Below are 19,260 nucleotides of genomic sequence, written 5' to 3'. Positions count from 1 at the left end.
CCTTTAAACTATGCTAGTTCTGGCGCTGACACCACTTCTTGTTGTCCCGCCTGGACTGTGCATCAAATGCAGCTCACAAACAGGGGGCTTGTATTTTAAAGTGAAGGTTTGAAAAATTAACTGTTCTCCTTTTGCCCTTTCAACTCCCAGATGGAAAATCCCACCCCGATTAGCCAATTGATTTACTCAAAATAAAAACACCACCTTCCACTCTTCTCACCCGCTGTTCTTCTTCCCCCAAGGTTTTCTAACCAGCTGAAGGAGGCCCTTTGCTCCCTAGAAGGTGAAGTCCTTTGGGATGCTCAGGACTGAATAGGGAGAACAAACTGGGCTTCCTGCTAACAACTGGATCGGTGTCGCTGTCTTCCCTCTCTTCCCAAGGGTCCTAGCTTTTGTCTGGCAGACACAACTGCTCCGGTGAGCTGCACTGAGCTTTGCTGGGCATGCGCAGGAGTGCAGGTGGCTGGTGGCACCCTCAGACCCGGGTGGAACACCCGATTTGCACCAGCCTGTGAGGAGGTAGACGGGGCTGTGAAGGCTGCATATTTGGTGGTGGAGAAGTCCTGTGGTCTCCAGTTTTTAGGTGTCCTTCCTATTGATGTCTAGCTTAGGAGGCATAATGTTCTGGGTTTCACGAGGACCTAGAATCACTGCTCTGACTTAAGGGTGACAGGAAGCAAACACAATAGAAATGAACCCCCTTAGTCTTGGAGGGTGGTGAGGAGAGCTCCGGGAAGGGTCAGAAAATCTGCTCCTTCTCATTGTCTGCTCTCTGTGGACTTGCTCTGTGACCTTTCCTAGTCCTTCTGGATGGTTTCTAACATCTCATATGAGTTTATCTCATCTGGATTTATCTGATCCAACTCCATATCCTGAAAGTATTCCCGAACCCAGTTCCATCCTCCAAAGACTGCTTGTCCCAGAAACAGCAGGACAGAGGTCCTCCCTAAGCAGAGAGGGCAAGGAGAACAAAGACCCCGGAAACTCCTTTTCTTTTGTACATTCTCCCCGTGTTTCTCCCTACATCCCCTCCACTTAATTTTCTTGATAAGACAGCCATTGTGTTTGTTTTTAAAAGTATACACATGCTTGCACACATACATATGACATGTAATGTTATGATGATGTTTGTTTGTAAAAAGATACATATATATGTGTGTATATATATATTTCTAATGTTATATGTATTTTTGGTTTGTTCTGTAAACATCATCATGCACAATTAATATCCACAGCCCATTGAGTTGTGTGAGTGCATCATTGTGTGGTTTTCTGCGATTTATAAGACATGGGAGCTAATGGCTGTCAGCTGGGAGAGGCAGTGACCTGAAGAGAGTAGTGGAGGCCTCTGCTTCAGCAAAAAATGAGAAGTGGGCCATGCCTGGTGCTCACAGCTAGCACTTTGGGAGGCTGAGACAGGAAGATGACTTGAGGCCAGGAGTTTGAGACCAGCCTGGCCAACATAGGGAGGCCACCCCTCTCTACAAAATATACATATTTTAATTAGCTGGGCGTGGTGGTGTCCATGCTTGTAGTCTCAGATTCCTGGGATGCTGAGGTAGGAGGATCACTTGAGCCCAGGAGTTCAAGGCTGCAGTGAGCTATGGTTGCACGGCTGCATTCCAGCCTGGGCAACAGAGCAAGACCCTGTGTCTCCAAAAGAAAAAGAGAGAGAAAGAGAGAGACATACAATTATCCAATTTGTGGCGAGCTAGACTGAGGAGGGTGAGCTGCCCAGAAGGAAAATTGAAGGGGGCACCCACTCAGGGCCCTGCATGTGCTGGGCCCTGAGTGCAAAGTCTCCTTGCAATTTGCTCTCTGGGCACCCCATTGCCTCTCTCTAGTCTGTGCCCTGCCCAGAGAGCAGCTCCACACTCCTCCTTTAGTCTACATGGTGCTCCCCCTGGGGACTCTGTCTCTCTTCCCCTCACTCTGCCCCTTCAGAGCCCTTGCCTCCACTATTAATATGCACTTCTTTGTGCTTTTATTTGTCTAATGGTTCTATCTTTCCACCGGCCTGTGAGACCCACAAAGCCCGGGTCAGGCCTGTTCTGTTCTATACAAATTCACCCCTGTGCTTAGCATGGAACTTGGCCCCATGCAGATGCTCACAAAATGAATGAGTAAGTGATGCCGAGAGAAGAGGAGAAAAGGAGCCGGCCAGCAGGCAGTTCATGGGGGCAGAGCCCAGGTCTAGCAGCTCTGGAGATGTGGAAAGAGGCTGCCTCCCACGGGAGCTCCAGTATAACCTTACACAGGAAGGGCCATGGATGGGCCATGTCCCGGAACTGTGATAGCAAAGTCAAGACTATGCAAGGACGGGATGGAGAAGATAGGTCACTCCACAGGGTGCTGGGTGGCTCAGGAAACTCAGCACCCCTGCAAGGGACCCTGATTCCTTCACCCTTTCCCATGCACACAGCTAGCCTTACTTTTCAGAACTCAAGACTCTTCCCCAACCCGTAACTCCCTGTAGGTTGGCCAGCCCTTCGGGGAGATGCCCTGTTCTTCAGTGTGGCCCATCCAGTGTTTAGATGGCCTGCCACACCGGACCCACAAATCAGCCTGCACACCTCTCCCTAACTTGTCTGTATTATGTTCATTTGCTGGGTGGTGATAAATATTAGAATAAAATAAACTAAAGATGGCTGGTGAGGGCTCTGTTAGCTATCTTTATGGTCTCCACTGCAGCTGTATGACAGCTTAGTTGGGAGTAAGCGGTCTCTTTTCCCCAAGTAACTTTAGCCTTGGGAAAGACGAACATCAGCTAACTCCAGAGCTATGATGGTCAGTGCCAGTCAGTAAATCAGTCAGATTTTAATTACCGGACGGATGACAGGGTGCAGTGACAGGTTGCAGTCCACAGGACAGTCTTCCTTCAAAGCCACTTTAAAACCACAGAGTGCTTCAAGAGGAAAAACCAGATGCAGAGATCAGAGGCCCAGCTCAAGAGGAGGGTGGGTTCCCGTTCCCGTCACTTTAACCACTTCCTGCTTGCATGTGGACAGAGCGAGGGGAGCCGGCGGCTGGCCTGGTACAGGGAGGTTTCCTTCCTTCCCCAACCCCTTCTCTCAAATTTCCCCTTGCCCTCCTTTTCTTTCAGCCCTGTGATTTTTAATAGGTTCCTACAGCTCTTTGCCTCCGCGGCTGTTTCGTGCCAAGAAAGCCGCGGCAGATTTGTAAAGTGGCAAACCCTGCTAATTAGTTAGATGAAGTTGCCTTTCTGACAGTGGCTCTGGCGTCAGAGAAGGTGACATACCTTAGAGTGACTGCACCGGGGAGGCCTCTCCATTGTTCTCCTCGTGCTCTTCCCGCGCCTTATTACCGATGCCCTGATAATCACCCTTCCTCGAAAATCCCACCCCAAAGTTGCTCACTGCAGGCCTGGCTCCTGGCAGAAAGTCTCCTGCCTGGTATGGAGCCCCCCTGCAGACCCTACGACCTTCTCTAGGAATGCTCTGCCCCCAGCACCAGGGAAGAGGGCTAGGACAAGGAGTTTAGGATACACGCATGCAACATTTCGCCTCGTGTGAGTGGAGCCGGGGGGACGGGACGGCGTGATGGGAATGACTTGCAGTGACTTTGGGGACATTGGGATGTGCTGTTTCAGGACTTTCTTTTGTACTGCCAAACGGGTCTTGGCATCCTGTGGACTGCAAACAACGTGAAGACCAGGACCATTTCCCGGTGAAAGTGACGGAAATCATCCCTCCTGTAGAAACCATAGCCCAGCCAAGACAAGGCGATGCTCTATCTCCTCTTCTTCTCCATTACGGCCCCGAGAGGTGGCAAGGCCCATAAAGATCACCTACTGTGACTTCCTCATGTTGCCAACAAGAAGGGTCCTGGAGAGGGATGGGGACTATCCTGAAGTCACCCAGCTAGGTGAGAGAGAGTGATAGGTTTCCTGCTTCCTATCTCACTCAGTCTCATCCAGTTCAGTATTAATCAGCCATCTGCAATATGACTCAATTGCAACCCGCATCGTCACTGAGGGCTGAGGGTCATTTGTTACAAAGCTCACAGCAAATGGGCATTTCTCACTGGGCGTGTAGGTCGGATACGGCAACCTTGCTCCAGGCTGCAAGTCAGGTTCAGGTCTGCTCCTTTACCTCTCATTCCAAGGCTCAGGCTGAAGGGACTGTGACCACCTGGGGCATGTTCCTCTCCTGGCAGACTGCAGGAGTGAGAGAGGGCAAGCCAAATCCCACAGACACGTGCAAATCCTGTGGTTCCCTCATGACCCCTCAACATCCATTGGAAGCAGCCACATGCCTAAGTCCAAAGACAAAGAGCCACCGACTCTATCGGGAGAGATGGAAAAGGCACACACAGGTCACCAAAGCTATGGGTATAAAATCCCGTTACAGGGAGGGAGAAAGACTAAGAAACAACAATCCAATTCTTTCCCTATCACAACCCAGTGAGTTTTCCTATGGCAAATTGGATGAAATTGCTTCCTTCTCTCCCAGAAATGATAAGCAGTTCCTTATTCTTGCCAAGAGAATCTCTAAACTCCTTAGTAGGAAAGCCCGTCACATGGGCCCCACTTTGCCTACCCATAGCCTGAATCATATCCAGTCGGTCTTAGAAACTCCCCAGAGCCACCATTCCTTCTAGAAGATGCCCTGGATGATGAGGCCCATAGTGTGCTGAGTGCTCAAGGCTGGTGTGGGCAGGGGAGTGCGCTGGGTGAGCTGAATATTTCCCAGGAATCAGATGAGTTTATTTCCAAACCTGCTTTACTTGTAATTGTCATTATACAATTTAATAAATTGTGCACATTGATCAAATAAGAGGTGAAAAAATTAGATTTTTTTGCCTCTGAAAACTAAGTTGAAAGCTTTGGAAAGACTCCAGAGAGACCGGAGTACTGATAAAAGTTTCTACGAGGGAAGCTACAGTAGAGTATATGTCTGAGGCAGGAAATCGTGAAGATAAAGATTCTGCACTTAGGTGGCTGCACGAAGTGTCTCCACTTTGCAGAGCCTGAAACTGGAAGTGGTGGGTACAACATCCCAGTGCAGTTTTTGCAAGAAAGGAGACATGGGATCCATTTGCAAACTCTGACCTGAAGGCTCTGCATCCAAAGATTTGAGGTCTCTGCAATTTTATATCCCTCCACATAAAGGTGGTCTCCATTTCTGTCCCAGCTCACTGAGGGAAGACCTTCGGGCTGCATTTGCTGTAGAGTTGGTAGGAATGGAGCTTAGTAGATCCTGCCAGTTGCCCTCAAAGTTAATTGCATCAGAGAGGCCCTCCAGGACCCAGGAATGGTCAGAGCCACCCGGATTGTGGCACCTGTGCCCCATCAAGAAGAGTATGCTTGGGTTTATCTCTCCAGCTGTGGGTTTGGGTCACCACTCTCCATCCCAAACCATCAGCACAGATGGGCTCTCCTCCTCGCGATGCCTGTGCCTACCCAGACGGCCAGGGCCGGAAATAACAACTGAGCCTTGGGAATGCTGCACTGTGGAGCCCACAGCCCCGTGTGCAAGAATTCAGGTGCAATGAACACATCTGCATCTCCTCTTCTGGGAGACGGGCCCCACGTCTGCAAGTGAATATCCTCCCGGGGGGGAGCCCTGAAATGCACTTGAACTCTGATTTGTTTTTAGCACTTTACGGTCAGCTTCAAAAAATAATTTTAATATCTAGACCTCTGTTGGGAGAGCATTGTAATGGAAATACAGTATTTTCCAAGGATTAAACAGAAGCCCACAGTGAACAGAGCCCGCACCTTGGTCTCTGCACAATTGTAAATATAATTTTTAAAGAAATAAGGTATAATGCAAATGATTATTTATGTCCCGTTTCTCTATTCCAAGTAGAGAAAAACCTAACCAGTGTTTCTGCTTTCCTCATTTCCTAATTCCAAAAGTAATTTAACAAAAACAAACAAGTAAACTGAAGGGAATGGTAAAATAATCGGTAACTCTCGAAAGAGAACAGCAGTTTCTCGGCTTTTAGATTAATTCATTTTGTTCAATGCAGATGTGTTAAATCTATTCATATCCACATATTCGAGATGAGTTATTTTACTACATTGTTGTGCTGTATAAAATGAGTTATTTTGGTGAATTAAATGCTAGGGTGTAATTTTCAAAGGAAACAGAGGTTTGTAAATGCAGCACAACGCATGTCAGTGTTTCAATGTGATTATTAAATATTACAGGAAATACATCTCATGATCGTTTACTTTTTTCCTTTTGTCTTTTTTTAAATGTGTATACAGGTTGTGGTGCAAATGGATATTGCAACTACAAAGATGTCAAAGAAAATGCAACTATCGTCATTCAGGGAATTGTATCTCCCCTTGAAGGATACATATATTCTATTTTGTTAATCACCATCAAAGAAACTGAAAGAACTGAATGCTTGACTCTGATATCTCAGCACCCTTTACAGCAATAGTGCAAGGGGTTGAGGGAGGGAGGCAGTGAAGTCCCATGAAAAAAAAAAAATTTCCATAGAGTATTCAATTTGCCAAAACGATGGCTCAGAGAAAGTTAAATACGTTGATTAATATATCTGGTATGGACTTACTGAGTGTTTCTTGATTTTGGAATGCCTTGCCTAGACTTGAAAATGAGCTCGGAGATTCTAGCCCCAGAAGGAAAATAGGTGGGGACTTCCCTTCCTATTAGCTCAGTGGCCAAAGTCACTGGCCCTGGGAGGCCACTGTTCTGCTCAGCTCAGGCGTAGCCAGTGAACCCTCTTGAATTCAGCATTCCAGGCCATTACTACCAATCCATCACAATTGGCATATGCAAATTGAAATATATTCCCCCCCCCCGAGAGTTAGATCAACTTGCCCACTTTATAGTGTAGACAGCCCTTTTTGCCTCCACTCTAGAAATTCTTAAACTACTGCTGCTGCCATAATACGGGCGTGTCCTTCTGGGTCAGCTGTGGTTTGGGGCAGCAGCATCCTACCTTGCTGATTGTCACTGACTGTAGCCCCTTCCCACAATCATCATGTAAAAGCAAAAACACGAATGGAAAGAAATAAGGAAACGGATCCCAAACTTTGTCTTGGGGAAGAAAAGCTGGGGTTGGGGGTAATGGGCACTGCTCTTTGGCCATCTCCTCATAGCTTTGCCCCGACGTGAGTCCAAATGCTTATGAGAATGTAAAACAGAATATGACTGGTGCTGTATCAATGTCTTCTCAAATTTCAGGTCAGAATTTAAAAAATCTAAAAACATGACATTAACTAATGAAAAAGAAAGCCCTCGATTTTCCCATTTTCTTTTGCATTGGATTACAGGTTGAAGGCGATGAGAAGGAGGGCAGAGTGAGTGCCCCTCGATTTTCCCATTTTCTTTTGCATTGGATTACAGGTTGAAGGCGATGAGGAGGAGGGCAGAGTGAGTGCAGAAAGCGGGAGAAAGTTCAGGCAAGAAAGGAGAATGCATGGGAGTGTCTGCTCCAAGCAAAGCCTTCTCTGCACTCTTTCATTGAACAGACAAAACATAAAAAAGACAGCAAAGAAAGAAAGAGAGAGGGCCGGGCACCATGGCTCATGGTTGTAATCCCAGCACTTTAGGAGGCTGAGGTGGGCGGATCACCTGAGGTCAGGAGTTCGAGACCAGCCTGACCAACGTGGTGAAACCCCATCTCTACTAATAATAATAAATTAGTTGGACATGGGGCACGTGCCTGTAATTCCAGCTGCTAGGGAGGCCGAGGTGGGAGAATCAAATGAACCCCTGAGGTGGAGGCTGCAAAGAGCTGAGATCGTGTCCTTGCACTCCACCGGCCTGGGTGACAGAGCGAAACTCCGTCTCAAAAAAGGAAAAGAGAAAAGAAAAGAAGAGAGAGCTCAAGAAGAATTTTTGCCAAAAACTAAAACCAAAAATAAAATAAATACAATAATCTCCTTGTAGAAACGGGGTGTCTGGGACCCGATGCGTTGCTGAAGAACAGAAGCCTCTCTGTGAGCAGCTCGTTGCATTTATTCTTGGGTGAGTTAAACAAGAAGGTGGGAAAGCAGAGCCTGCTTTATGTTGCATCTCTCTTTTCCTCTCATTGAAGTGGGAGCTTGAGCGATTTGGCGGCTGGATCTGGGAACCTGCCTGCCAAACTCCACCTGCTGAAGGGACTTGCTCCAGCTGTTTCCAAGAGCTCCTCTTCTGCAAAGGTTTATCGGAGAAGAGAGAGCTAATAAAAAAACATGATGAATCAGGAAGCAGAGGCGAGCCGAGGAGCTCACTGTAGGGAGCCTCCCGCCCTTCCTTTTCGGGTGCCAGCCCACCCTAGCTCTGCCTGGGCACCCACCTGGTGTGAGCCTAAGGAGGGCCCAGAAACAGCAGGCTGGGCTCAGAAGCCACTCAGGTGGGTCCTTAATGCTGACCTGAGCCTCTGTGGTTTCTCTGAGTGAGTGAGTGCTGGGCAGTCGGAGGGGATTTCCTGACACTATGGGGGATCCTAGCTTTAGCAGTGCAGGGAGTTTGGATGCTGACATTCACCTTAACCAGGGTGAGGATGATGGGTGATGTGAACTTGGAGTTACAGCCTCAATTGTTCTCAGTCCCATGATGGGAGTGTCTCACTACATTGCATTACATTTTACAAAATAAAAGACGTATTTTTAAAAGTACAATGCGGATGGTAAAGGCAAGCTAGTACTTCTAATATTCCTCTCAAGATTCAATGGTGTACCCTACATGGGAGGGAAAAATGGCTTGCTCACCCAACTGGGAGGCCACTGTGGATCTCGAGCAAAATACCATCCTAAGGGATTTCCATGAATAACTTTGACATAAATGACTTTCACCTTCAGACATACAGTTATGTTTGCATGGGCACAGAAGCACCAGGAGGCTTAGACACTCTGATCCTTGATTTGTTATAATATAAGAAAAGGGCTTTGTGCTTTAGGCCCCAAGCCTACCCACTGATTCCCTTGCAAATATTTTCTAGGTATCTACTTCAAGTCAGGCTTGTCCTGGATCTTAGGGGCAGGAAGAAAATAAGATATTCCTGCCCTCAAGATGCTTGTATTTAGCAATGGGCTGATACACTGGCAGAAAGGAAGGTAGAGGTAATAAATGACTTTCCATCACATTATCCCCCAAATCTGGACCTTGCTGTGGATTTCACTTTAATAGTCTCATTTCGAGCTGGATTAATAGCTACATATCTTATTAATACATACCCCACACCTTCTGTAAACCTGTTAAATTCCTGGGACCAGAGGGGTCAGATGCCCAGTCCTGAGTGGTGACACTTTACAGCTGGAACGAAAGGACCAGTGTCTGCACATCACATTGCAAAATGAGGGTCTGGGTGCTGAGGTACATTCATTCAACAAGTGTGTATTGAGCACCTATTTTGTCCTAGCACTGAACTTGGTCTGGGATGAACTTGGTCTTAGGACCAAGTTCTGTGCTTTAATGTGCTTAAGCACATTGTCCTGTGCTTAAGAGGCTCATCACTGGGTATAGTGGCTCACACCTGTAATCTCAGCACTTTAGGAGGCTGAGGAGGGAGGATCACTTGAGTCCGGGTGTTCAAGACTAGCCTGGCCAACATAGTGACACCCTATCTCTACAAAAAATTTAAGCAATTAGACAGGCATGGTGACTCATGCCTGTAGTTCCAGCTACTCAGGAGGCTGCAATGGGAGGATCACTTGAGCCCAGGAAGTTGAGGTTGCAGTTAGCCGTGATTGTGCCATGGCATTCCAGCCTGAGTGACAGAGAGAGATCCTGTCTCAAAAACTAAACAAAACAAAGTAAACAAACAAACAAACAAAAAAACGTAAAGAGGCTCACACTCAGAAGGGAAGATAGAAACAGAAACTATCATTGGAAAATGGCAAGTCCCTTGCTAAGAGACACACAGGATAGAGGAAAAGGAATGCAGCCTGAGGAAATCAGGGGAGACTCCCTGGAGGAGGTGATGCTGTCATCATGTAATCTGGTTGTTATTATCTCCTTATGTATCTAGAATTCCCTTGCTCCATGTGAGCTCTGGGAGGGTAGGGCCAATGTCTAAGGGTTTCCACTTGGAATACCTATTCCTCCATCGCTGATGATTTGCCAAGATTTGGGGAAAGAAGAGGTTGGCAGGGGGTAGACGGAGGGGCACTTCAGGCAGAAAATATGTAGGAAAATAGAAGCAGAGGCATAGGAACCAGACCATGTGAATATACTTAAGCTATAGGAGGGGAAAGGACCCAGAGATCCAGAGTGGATGTCTGTGGCCAGCCTCCTGCAAGCAGCCCCCCTGGGTTTGATCAGCACCAGCACATTGTTTAAAATCTGCTTGGATGTGCACACAGCAGGGAGCTCCGGAAGGCTCTAGTCCCTCCGGGACCAACACAGCTCTCTGGGGTGTTACTTCTGCTCCATTCCCACTTCTCCTAAAGACAAGCAGGTGCGACACCCTTGGCATAAATGAAGTCTGAACAGGTGGCATCTTGTCCTTTCCAAGGACCAAGAATTCTGCACCTTTCCCAAAAAGGTGTGTGGCTTTTTTCAAGATTCCTCCCTTGCTCTACAAACCACTCTGCCTGTTTGACTTGCACATTCCCTCCTCTGAAACACACAAGGTGCACTTTTGGAAAACAAGCAGGAGCTCCCCATCTCCCACGTCGATCCCCAGCTTCCTCCGTGAGGCCCTGGACAGACTTCCTGAGCCGGGCCCCACAATGGCTCCTCCACCTCTCTCCGGCAGGTTTCAAGATTTTCAAACATGGGTAAAACAGGTATTTCCCAAGATAGCTTCTACATATGTGGCAGGGATCTCTTTTTAATAAGGGCTTTCAAAAGCAACCTTCTGCTTCTGAGCTTTGCAAAACACGGTTTTATAAAAAGTTAGCGAGCCTCCTTGCAGCACGCCTTGTTAGCTTCCCTTGCCATTCCCTTCCTGTTAATTCCGTGATTAAACATTTTGCCCCCAACTATATGAGACATTAGATGAGAATGGAACAATCCTGCCATGAAACCGCGGGTATGGAGAAAGAGGATTTTTTTTTCTTTCCCCCCTCTTTCTCCTCACAAATAGGAGATTTACGGTAATTAATGCCATTTAGTTTAATCTATAAATGTTTGAGGAAGTGATGCTATTTGTTTTAAGTACTACTCTCAGCGAGAAAATGCAGAGTCCCCTCCAATTTCTGACTTTATGCTCAAGAGCTAATGAACTGAATTCTTAGTAAACATTGGCAAAAGATGCAAATGAACAGACAGAGGCTCGAAATGCAGAGGGACACATGAGAAGGAGCTAATTTTACACAATTGACTCTGTAACCTTTTTGGATCAGTGGAATTAGAGACTGATTAATCAGCCATGATTAGCATTCACTGAAGCTTTTGACACTGGTGCATTGTTTGTGGTTGTTTCTGCTCCCTCTTTCTTTCCTTTTTTTCCCTCTCTCCCTTTCTACTTTTCTCCCCTCTTCTTGCTTTCCTGGGGTTAACAGTTTCTAATACATTTCACTGCCTGTCTATCATCCTGGATGGGTCGGAGCTAGTCTTTATGGACTTTTAAAATTAATACTAGACAGTTCTCTCATGACATGCCCTTGCTTCTGCTGCTGCGCGTGGCTGTTTAATTGTAGAGGTGGCCTCTTGTGGCCGCATGCTCCCAATGTTTAGCAAGGGTTGGAAATATGGATGTTAGGAGAAAAACTGGCAGATGGCTGACAAGGCATTTTTACTCATAACACACCAGTAAAACTTTAACTCAGAAGATTTAGTGCGAGAGCGTTCCAGCCAGCAAGCTGCAGCCATATGCAGATTTTTTTTCAAACTTCTAAACTGATGGTTTTGCAAAGTGTGCATAAGCAGCCTTTATTGATTATGATGTTAAAAATTGAAAGCGTCAGTATCATTTAGCTCGAGACAGTTTTAAAGGAAAAATGAACATTCGTTTTCATTATGAACTACGAAAAGGCCAGGGGCTGGTGAGGTCCACATTCATTATTTCTTAAATTCCAGAGAGGAATTCTCTCAAGTAGGTGTCTCTTCAAAAAAAAAAAAAAAAATGTATGCACTTGAAGGATGGGAGTCAAGCTGCAGTTCACTAATTCAAGGTGAGGTTATGCGGGGCTCATCAGCGTGACTCATGGGCTGGTGGTGAGGGCACACCTTGTGGACTGCTTCTTGCCACGTTGGAGATGGTATTTATGCTGCACTCCATGTGCATTGATCTCACCCAAAACTATGCTAAATAACTCTGAGGAACTGACAGGAACCCACAAAACTAGGGCAGAGCAGCCCAGGGCCTCTGCTGCCTGCCTTATTTCATCCCGGGGACTACAAGGGCGGCTTACCTGGGAGCAGTCGATTGGCCTTAACGTCCATCTTTAGCTGCTTTGTTTGTGTCCTGCTAAGGAGGAAGCTATGTTTGGGGCCAGCCATGCATTCCCTTTGAGGACAGTGCGGTATAGGACTACGTGACATTTCTTCCTCTGCTGAGTTAATGTTAAAAATGCCCAAAGGCATTTGTTTCTCTTAGAGCTTACTGGCTTAATATTTTAAAATGGGAAATCATTGCTACACCGGAGAGAAAAACGATGGCAACAACAAAAGACTAAGGCAGAAGGAAATCATTGCGTTTGCCCAAGCAATCCAAGGAACGTCTACCTAACACTGCAGAGGGAGACAGCTTCCGTCCACCTTCCTGGATTCTGCATTGCTCCTTCTAGCTACAGATGCTGGAGAATCACAGCCCGTGAGGATAACTCTGAAGCAAAAGAAACTCCACATTGCAGAGACAATGAAAGAGGCCCAGCAAACCTGACTTGTGGGGGCAGCCTGGAGCAGAAACATCTGTTTCCAGCTAAGATGCTAAAGTGCTGCTTGATGCAATAAACTTGAATTCTAGTGCAGTTTGAGCCCAGACTTTATGTTAGGAGCTGGAATGAGTGCTATTTCCACGCACCTTAAGTTCCTTAATCTTTGCAACTATTATATTATCTTCATTTTACAGATGGAAAAGTTTACTTTGAGGAGCACTGGGCCATTTAATTCGTTTGATTGCTGGTGGGCAAGCAACTTGTCCAAAGACGCTTAGATAGCCAGGGGAGAAATCCTCCGGAGGATTCACTTCTTTCTGGGAGGACAGGAAGCCCCACCTCTTTGGATTGTGTACATGCTTGCTCACTGTACCGGCATCCCTTACAAAGGCACTACAAGATCTGTTTCTCTGTCCTCTTAGCTCAGGCCTGGGGTTAGAAAGATTTAAGGAGTGTGGATTTGCATGTGACGCCTTTAGCCTGGAGGTCAGAGTTCTCCACATACTAAGAAACTGATCAGACATTCTTTTCAAGATAATTGTGGGCAGCACCCGCTCTTGAAAACTGATGCGGACTCACAAGTTTTCTGGAAGTACTGGATGAGTATTATTAGGTTGGTGCAAAAGCAGTTGCAGTTTTGCCGTTCCTTTTAATAAATATTTGGGTAATTGAAGCAGAAAGAGTGGTGGTTAGGGATGGAACCATCACTCCCAGTGACAAGGCAAGTCCCTCCTGAACAGTACACTCGGGTAAACCCATTACTAACAAGCATCATAGGGACATTTTACAAGTTTAATTACCAGAGAGCTTAATAGAGAGCTCTCACCCAGTGCCCTGACAAGTGATGAAGTAACTGGGCCAGTATCAGTCAGATTTTATTTTCTCTGGGATTGGGCTATTGGATTGCCAACGAGTCAGAACTGCTGAGAAACTGGCTCCACTCCCTGGCTGAGGGATCTAAGGCAGGATAAACATTTGTCCAAACACCGAAGCACAACCCTGAAATTTTTTGTAGGAAGTTATTTTGGAGAGTGGACTGGAGTATATACTCTGGCATGAGTAGCATTTTGCTGGGAGCATTGTTTAGCTGGGCCCTCACGGAGTCCCAGTGGGATCGGGAGAAAGGAGGGTAATTCTAAAGTCCACATCTGTGAGGGTTGAACTGGTGGCATCAAAGGGTGCAGCTCCAACTTCTCCTCTGGGCTCCAAAAACTAAATGGAGATCATTCTTGTTTATGTCCAGTTTGGGATTCAGAAAGCTCCCTCCAGCTTGAGGGATGGCATGGGAACCAGGAGGAAGCAGAAGGATTATTCAATATCAAAATGTCCCTGAGCTCTTAGACAGCTCCAGGCAACTCTAGGGGTGGGATAGAACATCTTTATTGGTCCAAAGTCTGCATTAACTAATGCTTATTGGATGGTGAATTATAACAGAAACTCTGTTAATGTGTGGGAGAACCACATGAATATCAAACAAATTCATTATGATCGGTGCTATTACAGTGAATACCAAATGAGATCATAATGATGGAACAATGAAAGTGTTACCGATAGATTTTATTTCTGTAACAAATCCTCCATGTAAAAACCCCTCCTGTAGTGTTAATTCTAATATAAGTTTGCATTTGAATATTGGCCTCATCAAGTAAATTATGTTTTCCAGTAGCCCACACAATAATGTTTAGGGTTGTGTTTTGGGTCGTGCGTTCTTTTTGCCACTAGGATAAGCCCCCACAAGACAATTTCCAATCCGCCTATAGAGTTTGATGACTACTATGAAGGGTCACATTTTCCTTTGAGTGTCCAATCATTAGAAATTCATTTAGTATTCAATGTAATAACACTAATGCAATAGGACAGGATGAGTATGAAATTCATCTTGCATTCATATAGATGTGATATGTACATCTATCTGAAAGGGTTCCACTCTAATTCAGCATGAGTTTAGTCCTAGTTAATGGCCACTTTAAAAATAAAGCATTACTAGAGATGAAGGCTCAATTTCTCTTGATGGACATTTGGAATTTTGTGGACACACAGCCATAATGTCAAGAATTTTTCCAATCAGTCTAAAGCCGTTCAGAGTGTGGACACCAATGCTCCTCTGGGCCAAAGCTTGGGAGATACAATTGAGCTGAAATGCACTGATAACATGTTAGAAGGCTGACACGCATCCAGAGTTTTCTGTGCTCCTGACTCCGTGCTCAATGCCATGGCTGGGTGATCAGTTTAAGTCAGAGAGGTAGGTACCATTCATAATTCAATATACATTGAAGAAATGGAAGTTTGGAGAGGTTGGGTAACTTGTTCAAGTATCTTGCAGGTAGTGCGTGGCAGAGACAAGAGTCAAACCTGTGGCCACAGACCTGCTTTCTAGAGTGGCCTGTGAGAACTGTGGCTTTCCTTCCAGTGCTGAGCCAAGTTTAGGGTGTCAGTAAATACTTGGATGAACGCATCATTGATAGATGTCTTCACGGCTAAAGCGATAGGAAAGCTCTGCAGAGTCGATAAGTATCCAGCTCAGGCATGAATTTTTGTGCATATCTCTATTAGTTGCTTCCAGGGATCAAATTTTGGAGGCCAGAGACTAGCGAGGCACCCTCCCACACTCTGTTGCTCCATGTCACACACTCACCCTCATAAACATAGACATGTCATGGAGAATTTCCAATGCTCCCAAGCAGACCCTTAAGAATCCTGCCCCAACTCTTGGCCTCAGGATGGTTACTACAGAAAATGAACCCGCTCATTTCCTGCCATTTCTGTTCTAGATAAGACACACCCAGATGCTTTACGTGGGACTGAGCAACTTCTCTGCTAAGTCCTCAATAAAATGCACTTTGATGCTCCTCCATAAAGGTATGGGTGCATGTCCAGCCACACCCTCACAGCGTTCTGGATAGAGCACGACACACACACGCGCATGCACACACACACACACACACACACACACCATCTTACACTGAAACTCAAACTGGCTTACAGTTAGTTCCCTATCAAGAATTAATGCAATATCATGCACACACCATTACTGAAAAATTCTACGCTGTTTTTTGCCAAGTGTTCCTATATAACAGTTTTATCACAAGTCTGACAGCCTCCATAAAATTTCCAGGCATTCTATATCAACAGCCCTCTTTGTACTAAGTTATTAAACATTAAATTTTTATTCGTCATTTGTATTCTGTTATGCAAAATAAGCTCCTTGATAAGATGTGTCTTCTTAATTGGGCCCTTGATGCTTCTTGGATCGGAGTTGTCAGATTAGCTGGAAGAAGAGGCACTGCGTTGAGCCAGCTAGCTACCAGGAGACCAATAGCTTTGTAACAACGATATTAAGTTAGAGAGGCCAAATGGAGGGCAGCGCCAGGCTCAGGTGAGGGTTTGCATCTGTGCATGTCTTCTGCTCAGGCACTTTTCTCCTGGCATCAGCAGGGCTGATGGAAATAGATTTGTTTGTTGTTTACAGCATGCAGCTGTGGGCAATGCTGCATGGGAGTTGTATAAGATTGAAGCAAATTTGTACTGAGACTAAAATACGGAGCTTTGCTCCCGTCAGCAGTCTCTGGAATCTTATTGTCGAAAACTTTATCTAGTTGTAACCTTCCCTAGGGTGATTTCCATTTGCAGCTGCCCTGTTCTGTCTCTCATCTCCTGTCCCCCACCGCCACCGCGGCGTTAGTACTTAGCAGGAGCCAGCCAGCCCCGGCCGGAGCTCCGGTTCCTTCCTGACAGGGCCACACACAGAAGGACCTGGCGACAGGGCGGCCATTTTCTCTCCCAGCCCTGCCCCGGTCGCACAGCCCATGCCGCCAGCCCCTGGCTACTGCCGTCTGCGCTCAGCCAGGCAGGCTCCGGGGACCAGGGACGCTACTTTCCCGTTTGGCGTGGACGGCCGGAGAGCCACCTGATCTTTGAGCAGAGGAATTGCACCTGACAAGAAATTATTTGCTGTATGTTGGAGCACATGCGTGCACCTTTTTAGAGATAGTTCTAATTTTACCCGGGGAGGCCCGTTCCGCTACTGCAAGTGTCTCTTTGTCCTCAGATGCTGTTGGGAGGAAAAGAAAAAACAACCAAAAAAAAAAAAACAAAAAAACTTTCTGGGGATCCTGGGGTAGGGTCAATTACTCAGTGGGGACACACACCTCCATTGTTAGGGCCAGCTGGCCTGACAGACAAGTCGCGTGCATTTTCCCTGATAGGACTCCTTCGAGTCTTTGAGTCTATAGAAAGTTGTGTGTGTGTGTGTGTGTGATATTTGTGTTAGTGTGTATCTGTGTGTATGCGTATTTTATGTGCCTGTGTCTATATGTGTTTCTGTGTGTGGCTGTGTGTGTGTGTGCATGTCTCTGTGTATGTTTGTGTGCATGTGTATATGTGTATGTATCTGTATGTATGTGTCTGTATGTGTGTCTCTTTGCCTTTGGGTATGCATGTGTGTTTTTATGTGAGTATGTGTATGTGTGTGTCTTTGTATTGTGTGTGTCTATGTATGTTTACGTGTCTATGTGTGGATAGTGTCTAGGTGTATATTTGTGGTGTCTGTATGTGTATAGATGGGTCTATATGTGTATTTGTGTGTCTATGAATGTATGTGTGTCTATGTGTGTATATGTGTGTCTACATGTGTATGTCTGCGTCGATGTGTGTATATGTGTCTCTATGTGTGTTTGTATGTCTATGTGTATATTTGTGTGTGTCTATGTGTGTATGTGTGTGTCTATGTTTGTAGATGTGTCTATGTATGTGTGTGTCTGTGTGTGCATTGTGTATGTGTGTGCACATATGCATGTGTGTTTGCATATGTGTATGTGTATGTGTCTATATGTGTCTGTTTGTATGTCTATGTTTACGTCTACGTGTGTGTCTATATGTGCATGTGTGTGCATGCATATATGTGTTTGCATGTGTGCATGTGTATATGTGTGTATATGTGTCTATAGGTGTATGTATGTCTATGTTTGTGCCTATGTGTGTGTGCATGTGTGCATGTGTGTGCATATATGTACGTGTGCATGTATATATATATGTGCATGTGTGGTGGGGGTTCTGAGGCACTGGAATATGATTTTGCAATCTTCTGTGGTTATTGAGCCATTGTATTCAGGATGCCTTTTAGGAATGTGGTTGGTCCTCCCTGACCAACTTCATATCCTTAGCTTAACCAGGAGAGAAACCCTCTGGGCTGAATTTGTCTTCATGTGCTGAGAAAAGCCTGCTGTCCAGGCCCCATTGGAGGAGGGCAGGCCTCAGCCATATCTGCTTCCCAGAGGAGCAGGAGGCCCATTGCTCACTCCCCTGTGTAGCCAAAGCCTCCAAGAGGAAGGAGGAAGAGGTCCCACCCACTTTAGCTAGAGGACCCCCTGCAGGGGGGCACCTCTGGACTAGTTGGGCTTCTACCCAGAGCAGGCTCCCCTTCCTGAGTCTGCCCATGCTGACCTGGCCTAGGGAGGGTCTTCAGTGGGATTCTGAACCTGTCCATGGAGATCTCCTGAGTGTGTAGCTCCACTTGGAGTAGCTGGTCTGAGTTTTCTGCTTTGGCAACCCTGAGTTTTGGGGTCCTAGTGGGCTTCTCTTGTGGACCCCTGGAAGATCTACACTAAGGGGATGGAGTGGATATCTTTACACCTGTCAACAGGATCTGAGGTCTTAGAGAGAGACCAAGTAAGTAGAAAAGTAGTGAAATGTCTAGAAAAATGTGCATGCATAGCCTTCAACTGTTTGTGCAATACCTCATCTCAATATCCAATCAGGTACCAATGGGTTACCCCCAAAGCCATTATGGTGAGAACAGGACTACTCACTATGCCAATGCTTGCTATTATACATACTGTGATTGTTTGTGGTTTCAAGAGACAGAAGTTCAACTAAAACTATTAAAAAGTAATACATAAATAAAAATGTATCCTCTCCCAGTGTAAAATCCGGGGATGGGAGTTGACTTCAGAAACAGCTGAAGTCAGGTGCTGAATGAAGCCAGGAGAACTGCACCTTTCCCATCTCTACTCTGCGTTCCTCCACACTGGCATATCCATAGCTCATCTTTCTCCAGGCAGTGCAAGATGACCACCAGCAGTGCCAAGCTTCTGTTTTGCTTGACCACCAGCAGTGTCAAGCTTCTATTTTGCCTGCCTAGAAATCTCCATGGAAATAGCAGATCTGGCTCATGAGACATCAGCTAAAACCTCAGGGCTGATTCTCAGTGGCCCAATTTGGGTCATAGTACATCCTGAACCAGTCACTGTGATGGAAGGATGAAGAACTCTTGAAGGTGGCCGCACGTGGCTTCTGTGTCTGCCCTTAGAACCTAGCTATAGGGTCAATTCTGCCATGGATGGAGAAGTGGGGAGAGGGAGGGAGGATTGGCCTATCAACAACATGGAAAGGAAGAAAGACGGAAAGGTTGTAAGAGCCATTTCTACACACTCCAAGTCTTCAGACTTTGGGGAAATGGCCCAGCCCTGCTGGCTGTCAGGCCTTTCAAAGGAGGGCCTGGTTGCCCTCTCTAG

Source organism: Macaca nemestrina, chromosome 20 (assembly GCF_043159975.1).
Source record: "Macaca nemestrina isolate mMacNem1 chromosome 20, mMacNem.hap1, whole genome shotgun sequence".
Lineage (NCBI taxonomy): Eukaryota > Metazoa > Chordata > Mammalia > Primates > Cercopithecidae > Macaca > Macaca nemestrina.
Note: the sequence above shows the minus strand (reverse complement) of the source record.